The 27,618-nt window shown below is 49.6% G+C and overlaps 1 pseudogene; it reads right to left on the bottom strand.

Annotated features, from left to right (window-relative positions):
• Positions 1-3,300: 3,300 nt before the first annotated feature.
• Positions 3,301-27,618, bottom strand: LOC141989956 (synaptotagmin-5-like; annotated as a pseudogene).

Below are 27,618 nucleotides of genomic sequence, written 5' to 3' on the forward strand. Positions count from 1 at the left end.
CCTGAACTGCAGACTCCGGAAGGTACAATTAAACAAACATTGTGGCTTAGGTGACAGCTGCCAGCTGTAGCAAATCCATGAGTCAGAGCGGCTAATGGATTTTACCTTTTTCCCATCCCAGAGCAGCCCAGCATTTCCATTTGAAAGGAGCCCAGAACATTGAGAGCTTTCCCTGTAACTGACCGTTCTCCCCCTGGGATAGTACTGAGTAGCTGACCCACTGTGACAGTACCACAGGCTGCGCTGAGGTCTTTGGTGCCAGGGGTTCCCAGGCTAGAACTTCTCCTGGGGGGAAACTGTGGGCATAAGATTTTTCTAGGTTGTGGCTATACGGTGCCAGGTGGTGGTTAGTTTAATGTAGTCACTCTTGTTTTCCCGATGCTCAAATAACTAGGTTCAGCACTGGAGCTGATGTCCATGGACAAGTCCTGATTATGCTGGAGCTTCAGGCATCTTGTAGCAGGGCTTGGAGGGTGCTGAAGTGCTCCTGAAATAGCTTCCAGGCTGATGGGCCTGTGTCACCATCCCATCAGGGTGAGTGGCCTGGAGGTTACAGTACTTGTCGGAACAGGGTAGTGTCTATGGAGCAAGCTCAGTCAGTGACATGCTGATATGTTTGCTCCATATGCCAATCTACTCACCCTTCCCTTGCCTTTTGGGAGAGAGTCCCTAGCAGATCAGTGCCCATATCCACCAGCATCGCAGCTGGCATCTGAGCGGAGAGCAAGCAGTGAGTGGGCTGGGAGCTGGTGGCAGAATACTGCCCCCTAGATTAGATGGTAGAGGACAGAGGACTGAGCCTTTCTGCTGGCTCTTATCTCCATGGGAAGCATGGTATACATGCGGTAACTTTCAAAAGGCCTTTGACAAGATCCCGTGCAAGAGGCTACTAACGAAGTTAAGTAGTCATGGAGGTGAGAAGCAAACTGTATTGTCATGGATCAAAAACTGGCTAGGAGATGGAAAGCAAAGAGTAGGATTAAATGATCAATGTTCATCATTTCAAAAGTGGGGGCTATAAATTTCCATACTAGGTCCTGTGTTTAGTGCATTTAATGATCTGGAAAGGCGGGGGTAGGCAGGCAAGTAGTGGGGTAGCAACATTTGCTAGTCAGAACCAGAGAGGATTGAGAGGAACTTCAGAGGGACCTAACCAAGCTAAGAGAATGAGCAGCATGAGGGCAAATGAAATTCAGTGTTGAACAATGCAAAGTAATGCACCTTGGAGGGGAAAGTTTCAACTGCTTGTGGACCTTGCAGGATTCTAAATTAACTGTGTCAGCTCGAAAAGGGACCTTGGTGTCCATATAGAGAACTCAATGAAAACCTCTGCTCAATGTGAAGCCGCAGTCCCAAAATCTAACACAATGTTAAGCTGTATAAGGAATGGGATGGTGAATAATACAGAGAATATTCTAATGCCCTCATATAAAGCAATGGTGTGACCTTATCTGGATACTGTGTGGAGTACTGGTCACACCATCTCAAAAAGGATGGCGCAGAACTAGGTTCAATGAAGAGCCTGGAGAGACTGTCCTATGGAGAGAGATTGAAGAGTGGGATTGTTCACTTTAGGAAGGAGATGAGTAAGAGGGGACATGATAAAAGTATATAAAATAATTAATGAGACAGAGAAGACAGATTTGGAGCTTCTGTTCTCCGTCTCATCATACAGGAACCAGAGGACATGCAATGAAATTGAAAGGTGGGAAATTCAAAACCAATAAAAGGAAATACTTTTTTATAACTGTGGAACTCACTGCCACGGGACATCACGGAGGCCAAGAACATACCAAGATTCAAAACGGGATAAGACACGTTTAACAATATCACGATCAAGAATATCCAGAATTCTTATAATTAATGACAACAAATTTTGGAAAGGCTATGGAGCCTCATGCATCAGGGCTTAAACCATTCTCTAACTGATAGAGATCCAGGTGAGACCTAATGTGGGGGTCAGATTCTCCCACATGTGTTCACTGCAGGGTTCTTACAGCTTCCACTGAAATAGCTGGTGCTGGCCACTGTCAGAGACCAGATACAGGACTAAATGGATGGATGTTGGGTCTGATCCATTTCAAAAGCCATACAAGGTGAGGTTGTGCTGCCATGTCTCCACCAGGGGGTGCTGTTTGCTGGGAGACTAAACAAAGCAGAAGCCTGAAGTCTCAGAGCAGTGGCCACTGTCCACCACCACATGCGGTGCAGGGAATTGGTGATATCCTGAGAAGGAAACAGTTTACAAGCATTAATGAGCTTTAGATGCAACACCATGCTTCCTAGCCACTTCAGGAGAGCCCTGAACACACACACATTTGCTGGAGATGGACCACAACCATTCATCCGAATTTAGCAGCTGGCAGCTCTCCAGCTGTGGTGGTGGCCCCAGGGACCAGACCTTTCCTGAAATGGCAGCAAGGACAAAGTGTGCAGGTTGCTCCTACTTCAGCAGGCTCTGCTCTTGTTTACAAGGTCTGGGCTGTTTCATTTATCTTCAGCAGGTGAGAGGGGGCTGAATTTACAGAGGGTGTTTGTTTTTAACACGCCGGTATCACTGAAGGAAAGTGTCTGACTGACAGCCTGGGATGCCAAGGTCTTGTATTCATCCATCCCACAGGCAATCTACATGCGTGTAAGTGAAGGGAGGCGCTGGTGGCAAGGCCTGGGTGCCTTCTCTCAAATAAGCCCAGGTGCTTCCCATGTGGGAGATCCCAAAGCTGGGAAAGTGCCACATCCCAGGCAAAGAAAGAGGAAGGATGATTGAGGCACTGGACTGGGTCTCAGGAGATGTTGGGTTCAAATCCCCGCTCTGTCACAGAGTCCCTGTGTACCCTTGGACATGTCACTTAATCTCTGTGTGCCTCAATTCCCCATCTGTCAAATGGGGATAATAATACTCCTTTCCTCCCACCCATTGCTTCCCTTGTCTGTTCGGATTGTAAACTCCTCAGGGCGTGTATGTGTGTGTGTGTGTGTGTACAGCACCTAGCGCAGTGGGGCCCTGGTCTCAGTTGCAGCCTCTCCATGCTGTGGCAACGGTATTGTTAATCAAATCACAGTGGGATTTGGCAGGGATGGAAAGTCACTCTCTCTCCCAGCAGCAGCGAGGGAGGGAAGTGAATGTATCAGCAACTTTTGTTACAAGTAGCACAGTTACTTCAGTTAGTGCTGTTCTAACCAGAACTTCAGGCTATTACCCATCTCTGGAAGGTACCCACTTCGACTGCTGTTGGGCCCGATGCCATGGAGAAAATCTGGCCAGTTTCTACATCATGGAAGTGGTGCAAAATCCTCCTTCTAAAGTAGCAGAGGATGCCACTTAGCCACAGGCTGCTGGACAGACTGCATCATGAGGGCCCAGTGGTCATTGGCTTCGCTGGGGCTCCTCTTCCCCAGGACAGCCTGTCCAATGAGCTGCCTGTTGCGGCCTCTGGCTCTGAAGCTCATTTCATAAATGGAGACCAGGACTGTGTAGGCCCCAGCAACAGGCTCAGCAAGATGGAAGAGGAAAGTCTCGTTGAAGATGATGACTGAGGTTCGGGCCCTGGGGCTGGATTTCTGGTGCTTCTGTTTGTGGAGATTGCAGGAGATGTCTATTCTCGCATATACATCTGGGGCAGGGAGAGAGCAAGAGGGAAAAATGAGGATACAGGACATTGTGAGCATCCATCAGACCTGACATTACTGCTCTGTGGACTCGATCCTGCACCCTTTCGGTGGGAAAAGCTCCCACAGACTTCAGTAGTGAAGAAGGAGGGCTGTAATGTTACCCATAGATCAGATTTGGATCCTGTGATCCATGCACTTATGTGTTGGTGAACCACGACGGTTTCACAAGGTATATGCTTAGCGCCAGATTCTGCCCTTGAATGTGTGTGAGACTCCTGCTGAAGTCCATGAGAATGGTGTATTGGTATCAAAAAGAGAATTTTACCCTTACTGGTAAGGGGATGGTTACACTAAACCCAGTTCCTACTACACCAATTCCTACTACACCTGTCTGGAAACAAGGGAGCGAAGGCACTGGAGAGTCAGGCCCCTTCCAAGTAGAAAGTCTGAGGGTGCTGGTGGCAGGGCTGGTTCTATGGGTGGGCAAGCAGAATAGTGCCCTGGACACAACTTCCTGTGGTATACCATACCATTGTGCCACTCTGGTGGTGGGTTTTTTTGCACAGCCTCTTGGGGTGTGTGCACGTGCATCAAACATTTTCCACCCTGGCTGGCAAAAAGCCAGCTGTGCTCCTAGTTGGAGGAACCCGCTTGAGGGTAGAGAAACAATTGGTCTTGGGGCAAGGAGATCTCAAAAGCAGCGGGACTCTCTGCTGCCCTTGTTCTACCGGAAAAGAGAGATCTGAAGGTGGAAATATGTCTGCGGGAGTAGTCAAGAAAGAAACCACAGGAAGGGCTGCCATTGCTGCTAGGGGGTTTGCCAAATTAGTGGGATGGGGTGGCCAAGAGATCCAACTCACTTATCCCCTAATGCTACCTGTCAGTTTACACACCGTACAATGCAAGAAGAAAACAGCCCATATTCCCATCCCCAACCCCCCAACCCCCAACTAGCTGTTCAGGCAAAGGAGGAGGATGTCACTGATGACAACGGGCCCAGATGTGCCATCTGGCTGGGTGATGCTTGGTACAGGATCCCAGAGGTCACGGGAAGGAAAAGGTGGCTTTATATGTCACCTTTTGTGTTTCCCTGATTCTGGAGACAACACAGGGCCATTTCAGCCTTTGTGCAACTTAGAGCAGTCTCATGGCTTCTCTGAAGTGTGTCCCTGGCCCTTCTACAGGAGCATAGCACTACAGGAGCACAGCAACACTGTGGCCACATCTCTCCTCTCCCCACGGGGTTATGTCCATTGTATGCTACCTGGGGATTTCTCCATACTGAGGGAATCCTCAGGAGCCTGACTAATCTGGCTTTATGGCAGGTACAAGGTCCAGGTTCTCTGCTCTGCCCCTTTGCATCTCTCTGTTGTCTCGGAAATGGACTAACACAGAGAGAGAGAGAGAGAGAGTGTGTGGGTGGGTGGGTGGGTGGGGGGACGGGACTGCCCACCTAGGGAATAGTCACTCAAGTACCAGTAGTGGAAGTCACTGTGCTGGGTCTTTGTGTTTGTGTTCTTCCATTATCACTCATGTGCTTTGATTCTCAATGGCATTCTGCCCACCCGCTGCTGGGGGTCAGGGCTTCAGCAGTGCTCTGAGCCAGCGCAGCAGTGTTCAGTGGGGTTTTGGCAAATACTCCCCTACCACTGGACAGCAGAAGCGGAGCTTGAGCACTCTCTCTCATACCCTATCCTTCCCCTGGGAAAGAAGAGAGGCCACAGACAGAGCAAGCTGGAGAGATACAGAACCTCAGGCAACCACAGACAGTAGGTGAAATAAATGCCTTTACTCTTCTCTGGACTGCTGCATACAGAGGCAGTTTTGACCTTGAGCAGCCCAATTTCTATCTTCTGAGAGATGGGGAGACACTTCAGCGACACAAGGATTTCTCCAACAAGGTCCTGTGAAAGGATAGCGGGCAGTGCTGTGAATTGCCATCCCTGACTCTATCCTCCAGTACACACAGACTCAACTGCCCCTGCTGAGAACAGCATCTCGGCCTGCCACCCTCTGGCTACTTTCTGAGGGAGGAAAAGCTAAACTTGGGGAGGTATTTAGTTGCTCTGAAAAGCCAGGGAGGCTATTTACGGTCCAAGTTAAACCCATGTAAATCTGGAGTGACCCTTTAAGCAGCAAATGACTCCTCTTTACAATGGGGTAATTAGGATCAGAACCTGACCCAGGGACTAATAGCACTGAAGCCAGGCAGAGCATGAGCAGGGGTTGTACAAAATGTGTCCCTCTCTCCCAGCACTGCCAACCCCTACCCAATCCTGACCTGAATGCTCCCCCTACACGTCCAGTCAGGCCTGCCAATGGGGGGGCACAAACGGGGGCAATTGCCCAGCGGCCCGGGTGATTTAAAAGCCCTGCGCCCCTTTTAAATCGTCTGGCCGCATGCGGGGTGGTACCAGCAGTGGCGAAGGCAGCCAGGCGGGCATGTGGAAGCCCTGGCCGTGCCGGAAGAGCACGTCCAACAGTGCAGCCGGCAGCTCACTGGGCACCAGTCAGTGCAGGCGCAGCACGGCCCAACTGTCAGGCGGACCTTTCCAGGGGACCCATTGACCGTTCTGCCCTGGGCAGTGCCGTCTCTAGGTTATGGCAAATCGGGGCGACTGCTCCGGGCCCCGCACTTTGAAGGGGCCCCACGGGCCACCAGCGCGATTGGCAAGCGCGGTCAGTCCCGGAAGTGACGGGTCAGTCCCGGAAGTGACTGATTCGTCACTTCTGCCCCAGGCCCTAGGGACGGTCCTGGCCCTGGGGCCCAGAATTGCTGTCGGCAGGCCTGCTTCCAGACATCACAGGGTCAGAGTCACTCACAGGGCTATCAGGAAATCTCCCCAGCCAGCCAATTTGTGTTAACAGTCCCCTCAGCCTGTTTAATGAGAGACCCATCTCTAAAGCTTACACAGAGACGGGCCTCTCAGCTCCTCTCTGGTCCCCGGAGGGTCCCTGCAGCTGGCTCTGCTGAGGCATGCTCCACCATGCAATGCAGGCGCCAGCAAAGGGAACAGCGGATCCTCCCTTCCCCAATCCACCTGAGACATGGGGAGTGGGTAGAGCCGCCTGGCAGCCCCCACCCCCTGAGGCATGGAAGAGGACTGAAGTGAACATGCCCCAGCAGTATTCTCATAACTGGGCTGCAATGTGAAGAGCCAGTAGCTGTCCCCCATGCCCTGAGGAGGGGAGCTGAGTAACAGGGAGTCCTGCCACATGGCCTCAAAGAGCTGCATGTGTGTTCTGACAGGGATGTGTTTCACACTCACCTCACACAGCTGTGAGGGTGCTAGGAGCAGTGCAGAGAATTAGCTCCACAGGACTCAACACTTATAATAGGAGAGTCTGTCTTTGCCTGGAGATTTCCTGAGAGCCGGTTGGCCCCTGAGCTCTACCCCCATGATCATGGGGCCATGGTCTCTTTTTTTTTTTTCCCCCTTGGAGGCCTTTACCAGCCTGGTGCAAAGATACCACTCCCAGACCTTTCTTGGGTGGAAACCATTCATTGCACTACATCAGGTGATGGTTCTGTGATGTGGATGAATGGGGAGAGAAATCCAAACTTTCTCTTGTGACACATTTCAGGGTGAGACCCACCCCCCAAGGCCCTAGAGTCGTAGGTTTTAAGTCCACAAGGTACCATTTTAATCATCTAGTCTGACCTCCTGCATAACACAGGCCAAAGAACCTCACTCAGTAATTTCTGCATCAAGACAAAAACTTGTCTGACCTATAACCATCAGCGGCAGGTGAATCCTGGGCTCAGGGAGGCTACCGCCCGGCCCAGTCCTCCCCCCACACTTCTGCCCTAGGCCCCATCCCTCCCACCAGAGTGCACACACACACCCCGCAGCCGCCAGGCCCCTCTGCCCCCGCCCCTGCCTTACCCCAGGTCTGCCCAAGCGCCCCCAGCTCCAGAGCACTGGGAGGGCAGCCCCCATTCCCCGCAGGCCAGCCCCCATTACCCACAGCCCAGGGCCCCAGCCACAGGGGAAGAGCCAACCGCAGCACAGCACCAGAAATCAGGAGGGGGCAGAGAGTTGGCGGGGCCACACAGGGCTGTTTAAGGAGGCTCAGCCTCCTCCAGCCTTTGATACCCACCACCCATGGCTATAACCTGTCTTTTCAACAAGCATTCTATCTTGATTTAAAGACTTTAAGTGCTGGAGAATCCACAACATTCCTAGGTTGTTTCAATGAAACTATCCGCACTGTTAAAAAAGTCCCCTTTATTTCTAGTTTGAATTTGTCTGGCTTCAGTTTCCAAGCACTGGATCTCATTTTGCGTTTTTGCTAGATTAAAGAGCCTCGTATGAGAAATCTCTTTCCCATGTAGATACTTGTAGATTGTAACCAAGTCACCTCTTAACCTTTGCTTGGATAAACTAAATAAACCAAGCTTCTTTAGGCTCTCGTAAGGCATGCTTTCCAGACCTCAAATCATCTTTGCAGCTCTTTTCTGAATCGTTTCCAGTTTTCAACATCTCTTTGAAGTGTGAATACCGGAACAGGACACAGTATTCCAGTAATGAGCTTGCTAATGCCATATACAGAGGTAATGCAGCCTTTCTGTTCCTCCGTGATATTCTCTTCTTATACATCCAAAGGTCTTGTTCTTTCCCTTAGCTAGAACATTGCCCTAGGGCTCCTGTTCAACTAGGTATCTACCAAGGCCCCTAAATTCTTTGCATTCCGGTGACATAGTCTTCCAACTTATAAGAGTGACCTGCATTCGTTGTTCCTCGATGTATGGCTGTGTTAGAATGCATGTTGTTGAAACAAGCCCACTTTACCAAGCGATCCAGCTTAGTCTGTATAACTGACCTGTCTTCATTATTTACCACTACCCAAATTTGGGTGCCTTCTGCAAATTTTACCCATAATGATTTTATATTTTTTTCAAGCTCATAGATAAAGAGATTGGATAGCATTGAGCCAAAAATAGATCCCTGAAGGACTAGAAGCCCCCCTACTGGAGGACAGTTCTTCATTGACAATTACTTTCTGTTGCCTGTCAGTTAACTAGTTTTCAATCCATTTAAAATGAGCTGCATTGATTTTTTTTTCGTACAGTACTAATATTTTTTATCAGAATGTGTCAGGAGGGACTAAAATGAATGCCATACAAAAGGCTGGGTATGTTATGTCAAGACAGTTATCTTTATCAAACTCTTGACCTAATAAAAAATGGAAACAAGTTAGGTGACGTTTGTGTGGTGATCAATTGCAGTTATCAGTTGTACAGTCCATTCCACAGAACAGCAGTACCCTCTCCTGGGTGCACAGGATCCTACAGGTTGATTATCCTTGTATTGTAATTGTGGAATCAGTGTTGTTATCCTATCCCCCACCACTGCTAGCACTGGAGCTGTATGGTGGAGCAGCGTGGCATATCCCAGCCTCTTCCATGAACACAGACCTACTCTGAGACCTCCTGGCTTGTAAACACCACCATATAACTTATTTACAGTGTTTTACTCCCTCCATCAACAGCTATCTGTGTCTCTACACCCTCCTACCTATCTCAACTTTCTAACCCCTTCTCCAAAAAGGAGAGGAGAGGGTGTCTCTACTCAGCAGACTCCTTTTAACCAGGCTCTTCTGGTCTTTCCTGTTCAACTTTGTCTTCCTCTCCTCCCCCAGCATACCTTCCTGTGCCTTTTTTTATAGCTTCCCTGTTTATGAGCTAATTGGCTCACCAGCCCCACTCTGGCCTGGTAATCCAGGTAGTCCTCTGACAAGTTAGGCCTTCTCTAGGGGAACCTATTTAGAACAAATAATGACCAGAGTGCTGGCTCAAGTGCCAGCCCTCAGCACTCCATCACAAGGTGTCAAGGTGTTAATGCAACAGTGCTCCACAAAAACGAGTATACGAGGCCTTTGTCTTCTCTGAAAATCAGTAATGTGGAGGAGGACAGAATATGGAGATGACCTCTGAGTTATGGTGCTGAAAAGAGCAGCAGCTCCCTTGGGAACTTCCTGGTCCCTACCCATTTTCCTCAGTACAGGTTTGTCCTTGTATAAGATTTTTTTCCCCAGCATGCCCTTCAGGGGGCTGGCTCTTTAAATTTGCCAGAGGCAAGCAGCTGCAGCCCTAAAGGGGCCTTTCTGCAGCTGTCAGGATCTCTCTTTTCAGTGCAGCTGGTGGCCTCTTTCCAGGGCCAGTGCAAGGATGTTTCGCGCCCTAGGCAAAACTTCCATCTTGCGCCCGCCCCCTTTCCCCGGGAGCCCGGTGGCAGCTTTCCGCCCCCCCTCCGCCCTGAGGGGCCCCCACGTGGCAGCTCCCCGCCTCCACCCCTCCCTCCCCTCAGCCCGGGGAGCCATGCGGCAGCTCCCTGCCCCCCCCCCCACTCCCCTCGGCCCAGGGAGCAGTGTGGCAGCTCCCCGCCCCCCCACCTCGGCCCAGGGAGCCGTGCGGCAGCTCCCCACCCCAGCTCACCTCTGCTCCACCTCCTCCCTGAGCACACCACTGCCGTTCTGCTTCTCCCGCCTCCCAGGCTTGCGGTGCCAATCAGCGCCCCCCCTCCCCCCCCGTTACTTGCTGCAGGTGGCCCTCCCCGCGTCCCCCTGCCCCTCTACCCCAGCTCACCTCCCTGGAGCGCGCTTTTGGCCACCCCCAACCACTTGGCGCCCTAGGCGGCTGCCTAGTTTGCCCAGTGGTTGCACCGGCCCTGCCTCTTTCTCTCTTCTAACTGGTAGGTGTAATGGCTTTCCTTGCTTAGTGACAAGGAGATGGCCCATTCTCATAATCCTGAGATCTTCTAAACAACTCTGTGTTGCATTAATCTGGGAGTCTGGCTCTATAGTGGCTTTGAACCCTGTCAAATTCCTATTGATTTCACAGGGGCTACAACTTAAATGAACAGTTCTTGTGGCAATAAACTGTCTAAGAAAGGCACTTTCATCCATTCCTTTTTCTTGGGAGCAGTGCAAGCCAACACAGTGTGGTTCCTATTACAACAAAGTGTGTCTGTAGTTATTGTTGCTTATGCAGAGGGAGGCTGATACTGCATTATGTTCCTCTAGTGCCAAACTATGGCCTTTGCCATTGATACACCCATGCTGGAATACCTGAGAACAAGGGCAGCTAAAGGGGCATGACTTTAATAAAAGGGGCATTTTGAGTCACACTTTATATTAAAGCTCCGTTTATAAAGGATTGATATTTTAATAAATGGTTAATTATTTGAGTTGTTGGACTCCGGGTTGCTTATAACCAGCTAGACTGTAACCTGTTTATAACCATTAGCATTTATTAACCTTTATAAATGGAATCTAGAATATAAAACATGTTCTCATTTTGCACCTTCCTGCTACACAAACACGCACGTGCTATTTTATTGCAGGTAAAAGCTCCCTGATGGACTGAAGTCCTGCGTTAATCCAGGAGCGGGTATACCACTGGCAGCAGCAGTATAAGCCTCTTCATGCTGCCCCACCAACGGGCCTCAAGCCTGACCCGAGTAGTTCATCTCTGGGGGTACAGCTACACTGTAATTAAACACCTGCGGCTGGCCTAGGTCAGCTGCCTCGGGCTTGTGGGGCTCACGTTATGGGGCTGTTTAATTGCAGTGTAGGGATTTGGGCTGAAGCCCTGGCTCTGGGAGCCCAAGAGGAGGGAGGGTTCAGCCCAAGCCCAAACGTCTACACTGCAATAAACAGCCCTGGGACCCTGAGTCAGCTGACAGGGGCCACTATGGGTGTTTAATTGCACTGTAGACATTCCCTGAGAGAACAGTCCCGACTCCATGCTCCCAAAAGCCACTGCCTCTCTGCAGAGCCTACAGTGAAGCATGTGGAGCACAAAGTAGGCCTGTAATGAGGCCACTTGCTCATTTTCCATGGTATGTCCCATGCTGACGGAAGGCAGGGACTGCCAGTTACTGCCTGAAAAAAGTCAAAGGCTCTTTATCCCTCTCCCTGGAGCCATCCATTCAGTGCAATCATGTTGTAATTACAGTATGTGAGGTCACACGGGAGCCATTACCTTTGTAGTCTTCTGTAGCACCTCGCAGAACTCCATAGGTTGGGAGGCCTTTAGTTTGCTGAGGGTGAGCCTCACTTCCCCCAGCACGGTGTGTCTGGAATACTTGTTGAAGTGTTTAACCTATGGGACAGAAAGAATCAGCATCCCCCCCACAGGGGACACAGGAGTAGGGCTATGCAGTGCCACATCCCCTGAAGCCACGTCTGCTTAGGCCGGCTCTCAAACTTGGCCTATGCTCCATGTCCAGACATCACATTCTCAGGGCAGCTATCTAAATCCTACCTGCCAGGCACCAGTTTTGAAGGGGTCATTATTGGGCTGCAATGAGAGCAAGGGAGGCACATCCCCAGCAAATAAAACTTGGACCCTTCCCTTTCCCTATCATCTGAACAGGCTCCTTCAAGCTCTCCTCTCTCCCCACCGCTCTGTCACTTCCTTCCATTGGCTTCTCCTTCACAGTTAATTCATTTGCAGTGTAAATAGCACTCAGGAGCACTCTACACAGCTCAAGATGGGCTGTGCAAAGGCCGGTTTATGCTACCCAGGCATCCTGGGGCTGCTCTGTGCCAGGCTGGCCCCAGCTGTCTGCTAGGAGCAGCCCAACGTCTCTCTATGCAACGCCCCCCCACATGTCAAGAGAATCCTCTGGTGGCTGTTCACATGGGTTTCAGGACAGCTCTGCATTCTCGTATCTTTCTGTTATTAAAAGCAAAAACTTTAAGGCTGTTTCCTGCTGGGAGAGAGAAAATTCATTGTTTTCCCTTTTTGGAGGTGCTCAGATCCAAGAGCTCAATATCCAGTACATTACAGAGACGTAAAGGAGCCATGCAAAGATTTTCTAACACAGCTGAGGAGCTTGCCCTGCGGATTTTTTTTCTATCTCTGCTCCAGTTTTGTCTCCTTCCATCTTTCACTCTCGCTGCACGGCCTCTTCCTCTCTAATTTGTAGCTCACTGTTGCCCTAGCACTGGGCCTGTAAATGGCTGATCGAGTCATTCTGGTCATGGTTATTTGGTTAGTTGCTTGCTGCATTTCCTTTCATACACCTGCTAGGTACTTTGTCATTGTAGGTGCTATATGTAAGTGAATAAGGAGTAAATGTAATTAGATGGGAAAACTGAGGGCTAAATAGTCGAGAAGCATTGTAGTATTGAGCCACCTGGAGCATTGCCAAGGCATAGCAGGTGTGTAGTGACACATGGGAGTTGCTGTATTGGATCAGACCTGCAGACCATCCAGTTCAGTACCTTGTCTTTGGTAGTGGCCAGTACTGGCTGCTACAGGCAAGGTGCAAGAAATGCTGCAGGAGGCAGTTATGGGATAACCTGCTACCAGGGAAAATTTCTTCTGAACCCTTATTAGAGATTGTCTTGTGCCCTGAAGCAGGAGGGTTTGCATCCTTTCTGTAATTCCTGGTGGCGATTATAGGTTTTCAATCAGTATTACTGCAACTCTGGATTTTCTTGTGATCTATATAGGTTTCCAGAAACTTGTGAATCCTTCTAAGCTCTTGGTCTCAACGATAGTCTGTGGAACTCATTGCCACAATATAACTATATTCTGGGGGGCGGGAAGAGTAGAAATATGCTGATTTAACAACATAACATCAGTAAGAGAATGGAAACAAAGGAACCAGCCTAAATTCCAATAGAGGAAAAAATAAAATAAAACCATAATCACATAAAAGTATGCATAAATATGAAACACATTCCGGGGCTGCTTCCTCAATGCCATGAAAAACTGATCAGCTAAGTAAGAAACCAGAAAGCACCTGATACAGCTACCAACACTTACATCTAGGGGACTTCCTCATCAGCTCCTGTCTTGGGAGCTGAACTGTATTGGAACAGATAGTGCTTTTGTTCAGTTCCTTGGCATAAGCTCCCTGTCTCTGTAAGCTCTTGTAGCAGAGGAGAAAAACAAAAAAAAAATCCCTATTAATATACATAAAGGCTTAGGTTTGGAGCCCTTTCTCTGTGGTATCTCAGGTTACGGGGAGGACGAGCTGTGCGTAGTGAGGAGTAGTAAGGAGTCGGGGGTGCAGCAGGCAGGCTGCCCCAGGGCTGGGGTGGGGGGCCAGAGAGGAGGACTCCCCCAAGCCCTCTCCCCACCAGCAGCAGCGAGCTCTGTGGGAGAGGGGGCCTCTCCCACCCCCCGGCACGACATTCACCCAAGCCCCCCCAGGATGCTGCTCAGGAGGTCCAAGCAATCTGAGCCCCCCCCACACACACAGAGTCACCTGCACGGGTGGGGGGGCTGCCATGCGCCTCCTCCCTCCGCAGGTGCAGCAGCTGCCTCAGCCGGCCCCTGGTGCAGCTACCTTGTAGCCGGCAGTGGCCAGCAAGGGAGCGCAGCACGGAGCGGCAGGGGGCAGCAGCCCACTGCCCAGGGCAGGCAGGGATGCTCAGGAGGAGGAGCGCGGGGACGGTAGGCGGGGCCAGAGGAGAGACCCAGCCCCGAACATTGGTGGAGCCAGGCCCTGAATTTGCTGGAGCCCGGGCACCACGGGCCCATACAACTTGCCTCCCCTGGACACTCCTTTGGAGTGAGCCGTGGATGAGCAGAAATGCTGCGGATGGAGAAGAGCAGCGAAGAGCTGGCCTGAGGGTGAGTGACCACAGCTGTCCCCTCATTACCCTCAGATGCAGTGCCCCAGGCAGCCGCCTGCTTGCCCTGCATTTGAAGGTGTCCTGGGAGATCATAAACCATGTCTGATTTCCCTTGAAGGAATGTGGTGCTTTCATCTTACCCTTTCTCTCACCCACTCAGTGCCACTACGCTCCACTTCACCCTAGCTATTATTCCTCAGCACCTCCCAGGTAGGCAACTGATCTGCTACAGGACCAAGTGTTTACCCCAATTATTCAGAGGGAGGAACCATGGTTCCATTAGCTGTTGATGGACCAAGAGTGCAAACAGATTTCCCCAGAGAGAGAGAGGCAAAGCTAGTGATGCTATCTAGTGATCACAGCCAGTCCTGCATCAGGGCCATCAAATCTCACTGACTTAGATACTACCACTCTCCTCAGGCCCCAGACGTAAAATGCCCAGGAACTGCTGTTTGAGCATTTCAGATGCTGATATGTCTAGGGGACACCAGCCCTTACCACCCAGCCGGTGTGAAGGGAGTTTGTGGCCACAAACTATTCATGTCACAATGAGCCCTGCATCCTAATTGGCCACACAGTGAGACCCTGTTAGTCTCAGAGAGGCCGTGGCGTGAACGGGCCTAGAGAATGCATCACCTCTTCCCCCTTCACAGGTGGAGAGAGCAAGACACCTGGAGGAGACAGCATTGGGGAATTTTCCCATGATGCACCTGTTCTGTAGGTATAGAAAAGGCCTCATTTTCCAGGGCCTTAGCTGAGCCTCTTTAACAAGTACCTGACAAAGGTAACACAGAATGAGCCAGCCCCACCTCCAGCTTCACAGTGCTCTTCTCCAGCTCGGCCTCCTGCAGGGAGCAGACAAACTGGTCACCAAAGGCAGGTTTCCTGCAGTTCTTCACCACCTGCGTTTGCCACTCGTGGACCATGCACTGGAGGCCAGAGATGTGAGATGGGACCTGCCTCAGCAGCCGGACCCGAACAGCAGAGTCAGCACTCCCTCGACTGGGCAGGCCTGTCACTGCAATGACCGTCAAGAGCAGCTCAAGTTGCTCCCTGTGGTAGAAGAGGGAGAATCTCAGCCTGCCCCGGGAGCTCTCCAGGAATTCTGGGTTGCTGCCCACACTCTCCAGGTTCTTGCTGCAGGTGCAGGAGGGGAAAAGGCATGTACCCAGCTTGTCCAGTTCCTCTTGGAGCTTCTGGATCTGGAGCAAGAGAGACTGGCTCTTTAACAATGTAAGCAGGCAAGACAGACATCTATTTTCCTCCTCCAGTCACTGAAACTGAAGGTCTGTTTATACCTAATGGTGATCTGCCCTTTTGGGCTTGTCTGTACATGGAGTGATTCTGGAATGGCTATTCCTGAATCACTTCATGTGTGGACACTGTTATTCTGGATTAAGAGATGAAGTGATTCAGGAATAGTTATTGCATTTTAAATTCATACCCTACCTTAATGCTAATTAATTTTTAAGTATAGACAAGCCCATTTTTGTGTGTTGAGGGGCCTTACATGGTCTCTGTGAGTATGTGTTGGATATGGTTAGGCAAGCAAGATGTGAGGAAAGTGGTTTATATCTCTTTGGGCCAAATCCTCAGTGGTTAGAAATCAGGATAGCTCCATTGACTTCTGTTCAGAAGTCTTTGTTGCCTCTGAAAATCATTACAGAGGACATAGAGGGGAACAGAATATAGACTAGAGCATGAGCCCTGTGATACCGTAGTGCAAACATCACTACCAAAGCAGTGCCTCTTACTAACTTCCTAATCACTACCAACTCTTGCTGCCCTCTTATAGGCATTTTTTTCTAGTATGCCTTTCTGTCTGGGGCTGGCTCTTTAAATTTGCCTGGAAAAGCAGTTACTGTCCTAAAGAGGGCATTTTGTTTGCTGGCAGCACCTCACTCTCATCTAGCAGGTAACTACTGTAGCTCTTCTGGTTTCCCTTTCTTACTGCTGGGCGCATTCCCATATTGACTGCAGTGGAGCTATGCCCATTTATGCCAGCTGAAGATTTGGCCTGCTTGTGTGCCTGAGAGCTTTGCTGTTACTCCTCTCCCAGTCCATCCCAGAGAGGCCTAGCTGGCAGGGAATCTCCACAACCTCACCATGAACCAGAGTGATTCAGGTTCACTTTGGACCCTGGCAGAAACCGCATCTGCTGTGTTAAGCAGAGAAGGTACTACATGAGTGGATAGGGAATCAGGAAGAAATGAGAAGTGGGAGATTAGAAAGTGTTCAAGTAAGAACAAAAACCTCTCGGAGGAGGGAATAAGAGGTGGAGAGACAAACAGGAACTAGAAATCAAGATTGTAATCCAACAGGAGGAAGTTTTCCTTTATGCTCCCCAGATATTGCTCCTTCTGTATCTTACATCTCTCTGAGCCCTTGACTCTCTCATGCCCACCTGCAGTTCTGAAAGCTCTACGAATCGGAGGAAAGGGTTCTTCTCCAGGACTCATTGCTAAAAGTTGGTATCATGCCATTTCTAGTTGGAGCTGCTGACATGCCCAGACAGCTTCACAGAAGAGAGATCAAAGCTGAATTTGGCTCCCAGAGGTATGTAGACTCTCCAGCAATACTCCTCTGTCTTGGAGGCTGAGGTATGGTGAGGAGTGATTACCCAAGTACAGTATCATTGTGAAATCAGTGGGGATTGCAATACCCAAGAGAATAATGCGATTGAATGGGGCCAGTGAAAAGAGAAACTTGGTGTCTCAGTGATTTGATGCCTTGGCTTCTTATTCCTCGGTTCAAAATAGGTTCAGATCTGGATTAGATCTTAAGGGAAATTACTTTTGTGGTGTCTGCCCCACCTACCTATTGGACTTTTTTCCCCATCACCACAGGCCTACTGTAATTGAACTCAGTTTGTTTTTGCCCTTGAGAGAGGCCCAGGGCTTGATTAACAGGGGATGCTGGAGGTCAGGAAGATGAAAGTACCTTGGAAGATGGTGAAGAATCTTTCCACAGCACTGCCCACACCATGCTCAACTCTAGCTGGGATTAGAAATATCCCTTTACTGTGTCCCAATCACTTCTGTAATTGTGCTGTTGATTAGCCAGGCCTGGGAAACATGGGATTTCCTTCAGCATCTGCTTCTTTCCCATTTATCTTAGTAGAAGAGAAACCCCCTTACGATGTAGAGCAGGGGTCTCAAACTTGCATCACCAGGAGGGCCACATGAGGACTCGTACGTTGGCCCGATGGCTGCATCACTCCCCTCCCCGCTACCCCCACCTCCCACTCCACCCCCGCCCCTGCCTGCAGGGTGCAGCAGGGGGCTCAGGGCAGTGAGTTGGGGTGCAGGAGGGAGTGCGGGGTGTGGCAGGAGGTTGGGGGTGTGACAGGGGGCTCAGAGCAGGGAGCTGGGGTGCAGGAGGGAGTGTGAGGTGTGGAAGGGGGTTGGGGTGCAGGCAGGGGGCTCAGGGCAGGGAGTTGGAGTGCGGGGTGCAGGAGGGGTTCGGGTTCTGGCCCGGTGCCGCTTACCTTGAGTGGCTCTGGGGTGGCAGGGCCGCACACCAGGGGGATGGGGAGCAGAGAACGCCATGAGCTGTTCTTGCCTGTGGGTACCTCCCCCGAAGCTCCCATTGGCCGCGCGTCCCCATTCCCGGCCAATGGGAGCTTCAGGGGAGGTTCCCACAGGTAAGAACAGCTCACGGAGTTCTCTGCTCCCCCTCCCCACGGGCCGCAGGGAAGCGGTGCGGGGCCCTCAGCACCACAGGGTTGGCAAATCCGCGGGCCGGATCCAAAGCCCTGAGGGGCCGGATCAGGCCCGGGGCCGTAGTTTGCCCACCCCTGGCCTGGAGGTAGTCTGGGGACGCGGCGCACTGGGGAGGGGACGGGCGGGGCCTCAGGGAGCTTGGTGGGCCGCATGTTTGAGACCCCTGATGTAGAGTATTTTTCCCCTTGGAAATTGGTCAACCACTTCTCAGTTCTGACCCTTTTGTTTTGTAATCAAAAAACCACCTTTGACCCTCTCCAGGTGCCCTGGGGTTAGCACACTTGCCTTGACATCAGGAAGGCTCTGCTTAGCAATGTCAAGGAGAGCTGGTCGCAGTTTATTCCCCAGGATGCCATTCTCTGCCTTTGTGTCCTTACAGGCTTCACTGAGGTATTTCTTCTCTGTGAGAACAACAGCAAAAATTAGTGCAGCAGCCTGGAGATGACATCTGTAAATATAAAGCCGGGGCCAAGGTTTTCAAAGGTGATTTTTGGGTGCCCAATCTGAGATGCCTTTCAAAGAGCTGGAGTTTCAGAAGTGCCCTCTGAAAATCAGACCCTTCAGACTGGACACCTAAAAATCAAGCCACCCAAATCACTAGTTGCTTTAAGAGCCTGGCCAGGATTTTGAGAGTTGTTGCAGGAATGGGACAGGAGTTCACCATCACCTTCTCTTCCCCTCCAAGTACAACACTGCAGTTAGCAAGGCCCATTATTGGGGAGATTCCTTTCCTCTGAAGGATCCAGTATGGATCACTGCCATAGTCAAGGTATTGGCCAGAGGTCTCAGCTGGTACAGAACATCCTATATCCCAACTTCATGGGGTGGCTTGCTACCCATTTAGGACAAAAGTGAAAATCAGAGAATTCTAGGAAGATATATTCGCATAAAGCTCAAGATTTGATAATCCCATACAGAGGAAATCAAACTCGATGATTATCTTAACCTTTCAGGTCAGTGTCTGAACTTGTCATGGGTAGGGAAGAAAGGGGATATGTGAAAGAGAGAATATAGTTTCTTTGCTTGAAAAAAATGATCCAAGCACACTAGGATTGATGAGACTGGGGTGAATAGGAATCTAGGAGTGTCAGGCTTGGCAATGAGGAAGTAACCCTAAGACCAGTGTCCCTCTGGGGGTGAGATGACAGATGGGCTGATTCAAGCTGTGACAGATGGGACGTGGGAGGAAGTTTTGCTAACGTCTCTGGGCTGGTGAAATCTAAGCAGCTGCTGGCTGGAGTCATGGTACATCCTGTGTGCTCTGGAGTTTCTGGGTGCAATGGGCCATTGAAAGAGGAAGAACCAGTAAGCAACACATTTTCAATAAGGAGAAGTTGCCTTCCCCTCCATTCTCCTCTCACACATAGAGGTTACTTTGTATTGACAGGAGGAATCAGGTTCCTCTGCCCATCTCGGAGTGGGATTAGGCAAGTTAATAAACACAGAGCTTTGCTGCTGCAAGAGGCTGATCACTTTTGTGCAGCCTGGGGACAACAGGATCGGGATCGCAGAGGGACACTCAGAATAAGCTGCTGCAATTTGGGAGTCTTATGGAAAACCCAGCTCTAGCATGTAACCTTGTCCCAGATTGAAATGGGGGTAGTGAGGAGGAACGCTCTCTGCACCGGGAGGGAGGAGTTATGGGGCAGGTGCTCCCCCAAGCCAAGGGGAGTTACACAGAGAGCTCTCCCTCTGCTTGTAGTAGAGGAGGGGGGCAGCACTGCTCCTCACTCCCACTTAACCCTGCCCTGTCTCCCCCTACGGAGTTGTTCTAAAGCAGGAAATTGTTCTAAAGCAGGAAGTTGTTCAAACTGCCCTAGGAAACATATTAAGTGGCATTTCTTATCCACTCCCCACCTTCTAAATGGCAAATGCTCAGGCCAGAGATTAAAATCCCAAATCTGGCTCCAGTAGAGAAATGCCCTGGCTCCCATCATGTGGTGTCAATTACATTTTAAATACACGTCAAAGGCCAACAGGGCTCACAGATTTCCTTATCTTCATGCCCATAAAGGAGGGAGAGTCCTCCAGGAGGGCATTAATCCCACCCCTTGTGCTTATTTTCAGCCTGCAGGGAAGGTAGAGCCGAGCAGGGAGCTGATTCCCTGTTGCTTTGTGCAGCTGTGTTTGTGCCACTGTTGAATCCATCCCTGGCACGACACTGATCCTGAGATGAGACTTTGGGAGCTCAGTAAGTGCAGACATGATTGATAAAACTCCTACTTTGTTCCTTCCTTTGGCATGTCTATGCCTCGATTTAAAGAGCTCCAGGTAAGCTGGAATATAGCCCTTTTCCTGTCTTCCTTTGGCGAGGAATATGTTTTGTGAATTCTGCCCTACAGCCTCACTATAGAATCAAGAAGAGGAAACGGGCTAGGAGGCAGGAAGCCCTTGTATGTGCACACTGGGGTAGCACCCGAAGGCTTCCATAGTGCAGACTCGTAGCCAGAGATAGTCCCTGCCCTGAAGATCTTGCAGTCTGAAGGATAAGAACCTCTGTCTTGGCACATTTGTGCTCGGTCCTTCCGTTTGCTCCTGTGTGAAGGGCCTTTGTTAAGGGTGAAGTATCCTAGAGACGGAGACTTTTTGTGGCTGGTGTGTACTGTTGCCTGGTACTTACTTCTCCCAAGTTTTCTCAGTTTCTGGCAGTAGCGCATTTGGCAGGCTAAAATGGTTAGAGCCACCAAAACCAGGAGGATGGCTAGTGCCAAAATCCCATACTTCCAGGTGTCGGGAAAGGGCAGCTGTAAACTCTGCAGGTGAAGCAGAATGGAGTCCTCTTGAGTCATCTCCCCTGTCTGTAAAAGAGGAGGAAGGAATCAGTGCTCCTGATTGGAGCTGTCCACAGGCCTTCCATTGGGGCGCTAGATCAGCTTTCCCAGGGGTGGACAGGGTCCAGTACAGGGGAATTGTGAAGAGCAGGAGAGAAGGAGCTGGTTTATAGCCGCACGCTTTCCAGAGTAGCACCACGGTTGGCAAGGGGTTATAGTTGGTTTCTGGTTTGGCTACTTAAGATGGGGTTAAATCACTAGCCCTTCAAAGGAAGAGTACAATTTACCCCATCGTTATCAGCATATCAACCTCCAGCAGCAGCCAAGAAACAGTCCCCAGCTTTGGATAACAGCTGTTCCAGGAACCTGCTGCCTTGTTCCACAGTGTAAACAAAGCCCAAAAGAAACTTCAGCCAAATGTTCTCTCCTCTTTCTGTACAAAAGCCTCCTCAATGCATATAATTCCTACATCTAGAAATGTGCTGTTGTCTACACTAGGGTATTTTTCCTATGGTTTCCCACCACTGCTACCACCATTTCAGCTCCACTCTTGATAGGTGGTGTAGACAGGGCTCCAGTCAGCCAGCAGTGACAGTGCATGAAGCTTCTTGTTGGTTTGGGGCTTTCGGTGTAACACCATTTGACCACCAGACTCTCTTCGTCAGCTCATCAGCCCAACCTCAAACTTCTGTTCAGCCAAGGAACCTAACCAACCTTCCGCCTAACTCACAAGTGTCCATAGTGATTCTGATGGAATTGGTGTAGGTGCAAAGCAGCCTTGTAAAGCTCACCAGCTAACAGGGAGCCTGAAATATCAGGGCTTATGGCACCTGAATGCCTTTAGAAAAGGGGGAGGCAGCTGCAATGAAAGATTTGTTGAAACCTACAAGAGGAGAGAAACAATTCTGGCTAAGACTTTGCCACTTGAATCCAACATTGGCGCTCAGGTGACTTCTTATGAAGTGCCATGAGCTGGGGATGCCCTAATGTTTTCCTCCCAGCTGAACCATGCTATTCTCGGTTGGAAATACTCTGACAGGATAAATTACCTATGCCTGCTCTCTTACAAATCCTAGACCAGAACACATTCACTCACCAGTCGGGGTGAGCGGTGAGGACACTGGAGATCAGAGGAGAAGATGGAGGAGAGGGAGATGGGCTAGCACCTTCCTAAGTTACCCTGTACCAGCCAGAGTTGGCACTGCTGCTGCTAGTGCTCAGCTCTGATTTCCACTGACTGGAAAGACTGACTTAGTGGAAAGACATTTATCTAAAAGGGCATTTGAAACACCAAACTCTACTGACTTCAGTGAGCTTTGGATCAGATCCCAAGTCTCCTCTATAGTTTCAGAGCCTGCTCCATGGACAAAGGCTCTAAGATTACTCATGTATTTGGGTTATTCATTCAGAGGAGAAATAATCCTGAAAAATCAAAGGCTAACTGGGTGGGGGTGGCTTTACCTGCCAGGTCATGGTACACAGCCAGCCACCTAGTGCAGCAGGTACAAACTACAGACCAAATTCTGCTTCCAGTGATCCCCTACAGCTTCATTGTTGTCAATGATCATTCACCAGAGGCAGAACATTTGGTCTGAAAATCACTTGCAAGCAATCCTTACTAAGATTAAACTGGGATTGTCCCCCTCCAGAGCCTGTTTCCACAGAGCCCAGCAGGGATGGGGGTAGTGGTGCGCTGCACACTGTAGCCACTGAAGACTTGTCTACGTTGTAGGTGCATGCGCGGGGGGAAGGAGGAGTGTGTTGTTTTAGAAAACCTGTCCACTAACTTGATGTCAGACGCAACTTAGCTCTTAACGTAGAGCTTGTGTCTTAAAAAAAAAAAAAATCTCTTAACTGGCTGTAGTTATCTTGGGGAATTGTGTTCAAGAATCTGTCTTCAATAGCAGGCCCCTCAGGAAACCAGATCCATTTAAAAAAAATAAAATTGTCCCTTTCTCATTGTTGCTCCTGTTCTTTACATTATATTAGAGGTCTCAGTTGTGATTATGCCCCACCCCACCCTTGTGCCTAGGCACTGTACAGACACATAATGAGAGAGACTCCTTGTCCCAAAGAGCTTAATAATCTAAACAGGCAGGAAAAAGCATAGGTGAGGAAAGTGAGGTGACTTGCTCAAGGTTACACAGCAGCTCGGTGACAGAGCTGCGACTAGAACCCAGGTCTCATGAGTCTCCACCCAGTCCCTCACCACTAGATCACGCTGCCTCTCTTTTGCTTATGTACATTGGCAGATGATCTCTTGAATAATAACAAATTGTACAACACCAAAAAGATCCCACATGCACGTGCTGTCAGCGGAAAGAAAAACACTAATCTCAGCCTCTTTCTCTTCTTCCCATTCCTCTACCCATCCTAAAATAAGGTTACATCCAGAAGAGTGCAGTCTTGTGGCAGGTAGCACTAAGAGGGGATGGACAGCCTGCAAGAAACAGCACGTTTATAGTGGTATAAACGGTATATAGTGGGTATAAGCACCCACAAGCTGCAGATGTTACTTGATTCTCAAAAAGAAGCGTTTCTGTTCCTAAATTTCCCCCTCCCCTAACTTTATTGGTGGCTCGCTTAAAACAAAAATCCTACCTTCACACAGGCTGCAGGAAAACAGCTTCTCAGGGTCCCTCTGTGAGCCCGTGTGCACGCTGTCTGCAGAACTTCCAGTACAATGAGGGATTGGCATCCTGTACTAGAAAAACAAGTTCCTGCCTCGTTCAGCAAGAAAAGAAAACATCTAATACTGATGCAGCCAATTCAGAACGGGTTGTACAAATGAAAATATAGACAGATCTCCTTTTAATTAGTTCAGGCAAAACACATAAGGCTGGAGGTTTGGAAGAGCATAGCTCCTACTTAAATGTTTGAAGAGGTGGCCAGATTTTTCCAGGGCTCTGCATGTGCTAAACTTTTCTGAAAATCTGGCATTAAGTGTCAAGGCTAGCACCTCTGCAAATTGGCCGAGGGAAATGCGCAGCATTCGCCAGGGTGCAAGGAAAGAGGGATTGCCTTTCAGACTGATGGTGGGAGTCAAAGGAGCACCTGCTGCTCATTTGAACTCCGGGGGATATAAATGGTGAAGCTGGGAAAAAGAAAAATCCCCACCTCTCTCTGCCCCAGGGAGGTGACAGGACTGAGAGGAGAGAGAGCAAGGAATACAAGCGTTACTTTTGCTCTGCACTAAAGGAGCATTTTCTCTGTAAACAGGCGTTCCCAGCAATGCTGCACTTGGACAAAAAAACATTTTAAATCTGCCAAGACAAGAGCAATCTCTGCCAGGGAAAGCGTTCCGTACGAGCAAGGGACTGAATCCGCCATAAAGCAGACAGTAACTAGGAAGGCCCTTGTGCACTCGCTAGCACACCTGATTTTTCTCACTCACCTGAGTTGAACACCTAGGGCTAGACCATCAATTGCTTCAGAGCCATCTTCATGCTTCCCTGCGGTTGCCGATGGCCAGTTCAGGCCCCTGGCAGAAGCTGGAGTGGCCTCAGGACTGCTGTAAGCTACCAACCCCAAGGGCCGTAATGCCAGATGGGAATTGTGGGAACTACTCTCCTTCAGGTTTTCCTTTCTAGAAGTGGGCAGTGTTAAGTTACTGCAAGTTTTCGTGGGCAGAACCCTGGTGGTGGATCGGGGGAAGTTTCCCTCTAATTTTTCCCCCTTCCCTCATGCATTTGTACTCCTGGTCCCTGCTGAGCTCCTAAAATGTCGGTCCATTTCTCTGAGAGAACCCCTCTCCAATCAACATGGCTCAGGGCTCTGCTAAGCTCCTGGCCAAGAGGAAATCATGACCCCTTTACGTTGCCAAGCTTTCTAACCTCAGGGCCTACTGTAGCCCCTACTGCATTTGTAAGCTGAATCTATCCCCGTATTGCTGATTGTATTGTTGTTGTAGATCATGTAGCCATTATTTGAGAGCATATCTACCTGTGAGCCAGCTTGCTGCCATGCTTCATGTGGGGGTTTGCTTATGACACCGTATTTAGAAGCTGCAGCCCCAAAACAAGCTTGCTTGTGGCTTTGTCTAACTTGGCTTTAGTTTTGTAGAGCACAGCGTGGACGTAAGAATAGGTTCCAGGGGAGTCTGCCTTGCTGTACATAGCAGTTCCATGACTGAATAATGCATGACTAGGACTGCCTCCTCTTTCTTTGTGGGGAGTGCTCAGAAGAAAAATCTTCAGTGCTTTATATTCTAATTACCCCCAAGTGCAGCCAGAATTTTCAGTTAACACCCTTAATAAGAAAATTGCTGTTTCTTAGCCCTGGCCTACACTACAAAGTTAGGTCAATGTCAGACAGCTTATGTCGACCTAGCTCTGTAAGCGTCTACACTAAAATGTAGCTCCCACTGATGTAACACCCCCTCCACCAACTTAATAACTCCACCCCTGCGAGAGGCATAGCAATTTGCGTTGACCTAACTACGTCGCCTTCTGTCAGTGTAGACACTGCGTTGCTTACATTGACTGTTGTTGCCTTTCAGAAACCATCCCACAGTGCCCCACACTGGCAGCTAAATCAGTGCAAGCGCTCCTGGTGAGGACATGCGCCCCCAGCACAGGGAGCATAGTGTGAAGATGCAAAAACTATTTAATTACTGCGGTGGCTGTACCTCAATGTAACTTAGGTCAACTTAATTTCGTGGACTTGCCCTTACTTCGAAATGGGGAGCTTAATTAATTAAGCAACACTTCGAAGTCACGGCAGGCAGCGTTTCTTTCTAGACAGTGACAGCATGTCACAGGGAATGGTTCTGAGCTCAAAGGCAGAGGGGGGCTTTGATCACCTGTGAAGTGTAATCAGGGCACTGAACTGAGTGTCTTATTGCAGCTGTGGAACGCAGGAAAATGAATACGTAAGATTTAATGAAACAATCAGAGCAGTGTCGCTATGGGTCTGACACTCCTGAGAGAGGATCAGTATGCGCGGAGTTCTAAAGCCATTTTCTGAGTCCCAGTGTGTCATGCAGTTTGGATGTGACATTTACCAGTGATTTAGGAAAATGGCTGATATAAAGGGATATTTCTAGATCATTTGCATCAGTCACGTGGGATAGTGGATGCACAACCTGCAGCCATTTGGTTCTCTATTACGCAGGCTATTTATAATGGGTCAGTTTGGCTGAGTTGGCTTGTCTAGTTGGCACAGTTTGTGGAGTCCCCCAAGCGCTCGTTGGACTTGCTGTTTGTGTTCTGCGCAGAACCCTGGCCATGCCTTGGGATCCTCGTGGGCTGTAGGCAGCTGCTCTCTTTGGTGAGCCAAAAGGGAGCCTCTTCCTTGGCCAGAAGAGGCTGTGTTGAGCCTGTTTCAGCTGAAAGTCCTTCTCTGCAGAGCTTACATTTTCCTCCCCGTCTTGCAGTAGCCCCAGTGCCTGGTCCAACACTGGCTGCATCCGCCAGTTGGCATCAGACATTAGAGCAGCTGTAAGAGTCCCCCATCTCCCACTTATCGAATAGCTGGACTGATCATGTGTATCCTGCATGTTACTGCAGCCAAGACTTGGGCCAGGACCACTGGATTCATTCATATAATAGTCCTTGTCTGGAAGGGGCCAATGCTTTTGATGGAACGTGCCAGAGGCAAGTACATGTCACCATGAGATCCATAATTTGGCCTCCCCTTTCAGTTCTGCCCATAAGTAGTGAAAACTCTTTCCATCGTGTACATACATGCATGCCTGCTTGTGCACATGTTGGAACTTCCTGAAGTAACTGAAATTTTCTCGCTAAGGCTGTGTCTACACTATGGAAACTATACTGGTATAGTTATGTCTGCATAATCCCACAGTGTAGACACTGCCTACACCAAGGGAAGGGATTTTTCCATCAGTGTAGGACCACCACCTCCCCGAATGGAAGCATTCTTCACTCGACCTAGCTTTGTCAGACCTGGGGGTTCGGCTGGCATAGCTTTGTCACATATGGGTTATGGTTTTTCAAATCCCTGCCTGATGTAACTGTATCAACCCAAGTTTTAAGTGTAGACCAAGGCCAAGCATCAGTCTTGTTCCTCCCACCCACCTTGAATCTACACAAGATCAACTGGCCGATGTAGCCAGGGGAAAAAGAAGTGGTGACACCCCAGCCACCCCAGAATTCCCCCTCACTCCTAAATTTGACATTCTGCCCTCCTTCCTGCTGTCATGATCCCCTTCCCAGACTCCAGTGAGGCCTGCTCTGTACACAGTTGTTGTACTGGTATAACTATTTCAATTAGGGATGTGATATATTTAAATAGTTAAATAAACTCCTATGTGGAGCTGAGCTTAAGGCCTTGTCTCCACTAGAAAACTGTACAGCTATTCCCATGGAGGTCAGGGGAATGACCTCTACTGGTATAAGACCATTTACATCAGTATAACTGCATCCACCCAGGAGGGGAAAAGGAGGAGTGGTACCACTTTAACTATGCTGGGAAAGTTAACTTTCTAGTCTGGACAAGGCCATAGACTAAGCTCCATGTATGAGCAGCACAGAGAAGTGAAACTGATAACAATCTGTGCAGTGGTGGCTGGGCACTGCAGGGACCTGCTCCATTCCACTTTTCTCCTCTGTTCACACGTGGGGAGCAAAGATTTGGAAAAACTGCCAAAGTGCTCTACCAGCGCACTTCCAACCCTGACTTTATCCTGCAGGCTATTGCCTGATCTATTGATTAGTTATTGATCAGGTTATAAATTTGGTTTCCCCGATTAACACACTATAATTTGGTCGGTTCTTGTCCACACTCACACTTCGTTTCTAATCGTTTTATTAATACAATTAGCAAAGTCACAAACGCTCTAACTCCACAAGGCATGTAGAGACGATACAGAATCAGCTGAGCATCCATATACTTACACCATCCCTTCCAAAACAAGGTCAAGTGTTAGCTATCATCTGCCCCCTCCCCAGCATCACCAT

Source organism: Natator depressus, chromosome 6 (genome assembly GCF_965152275.1).
Source record: "Natator depressus isolate rNatDep1 chromosome 6, rNatDep2.hap1, whole genome shotgun sequence".
Classification (NCBI taxonomy): domain Eukaryota; kingdom Metazoa; phylum Chordata; order Testudines; family Cheloniidae; genus Natator; species Natator depressus.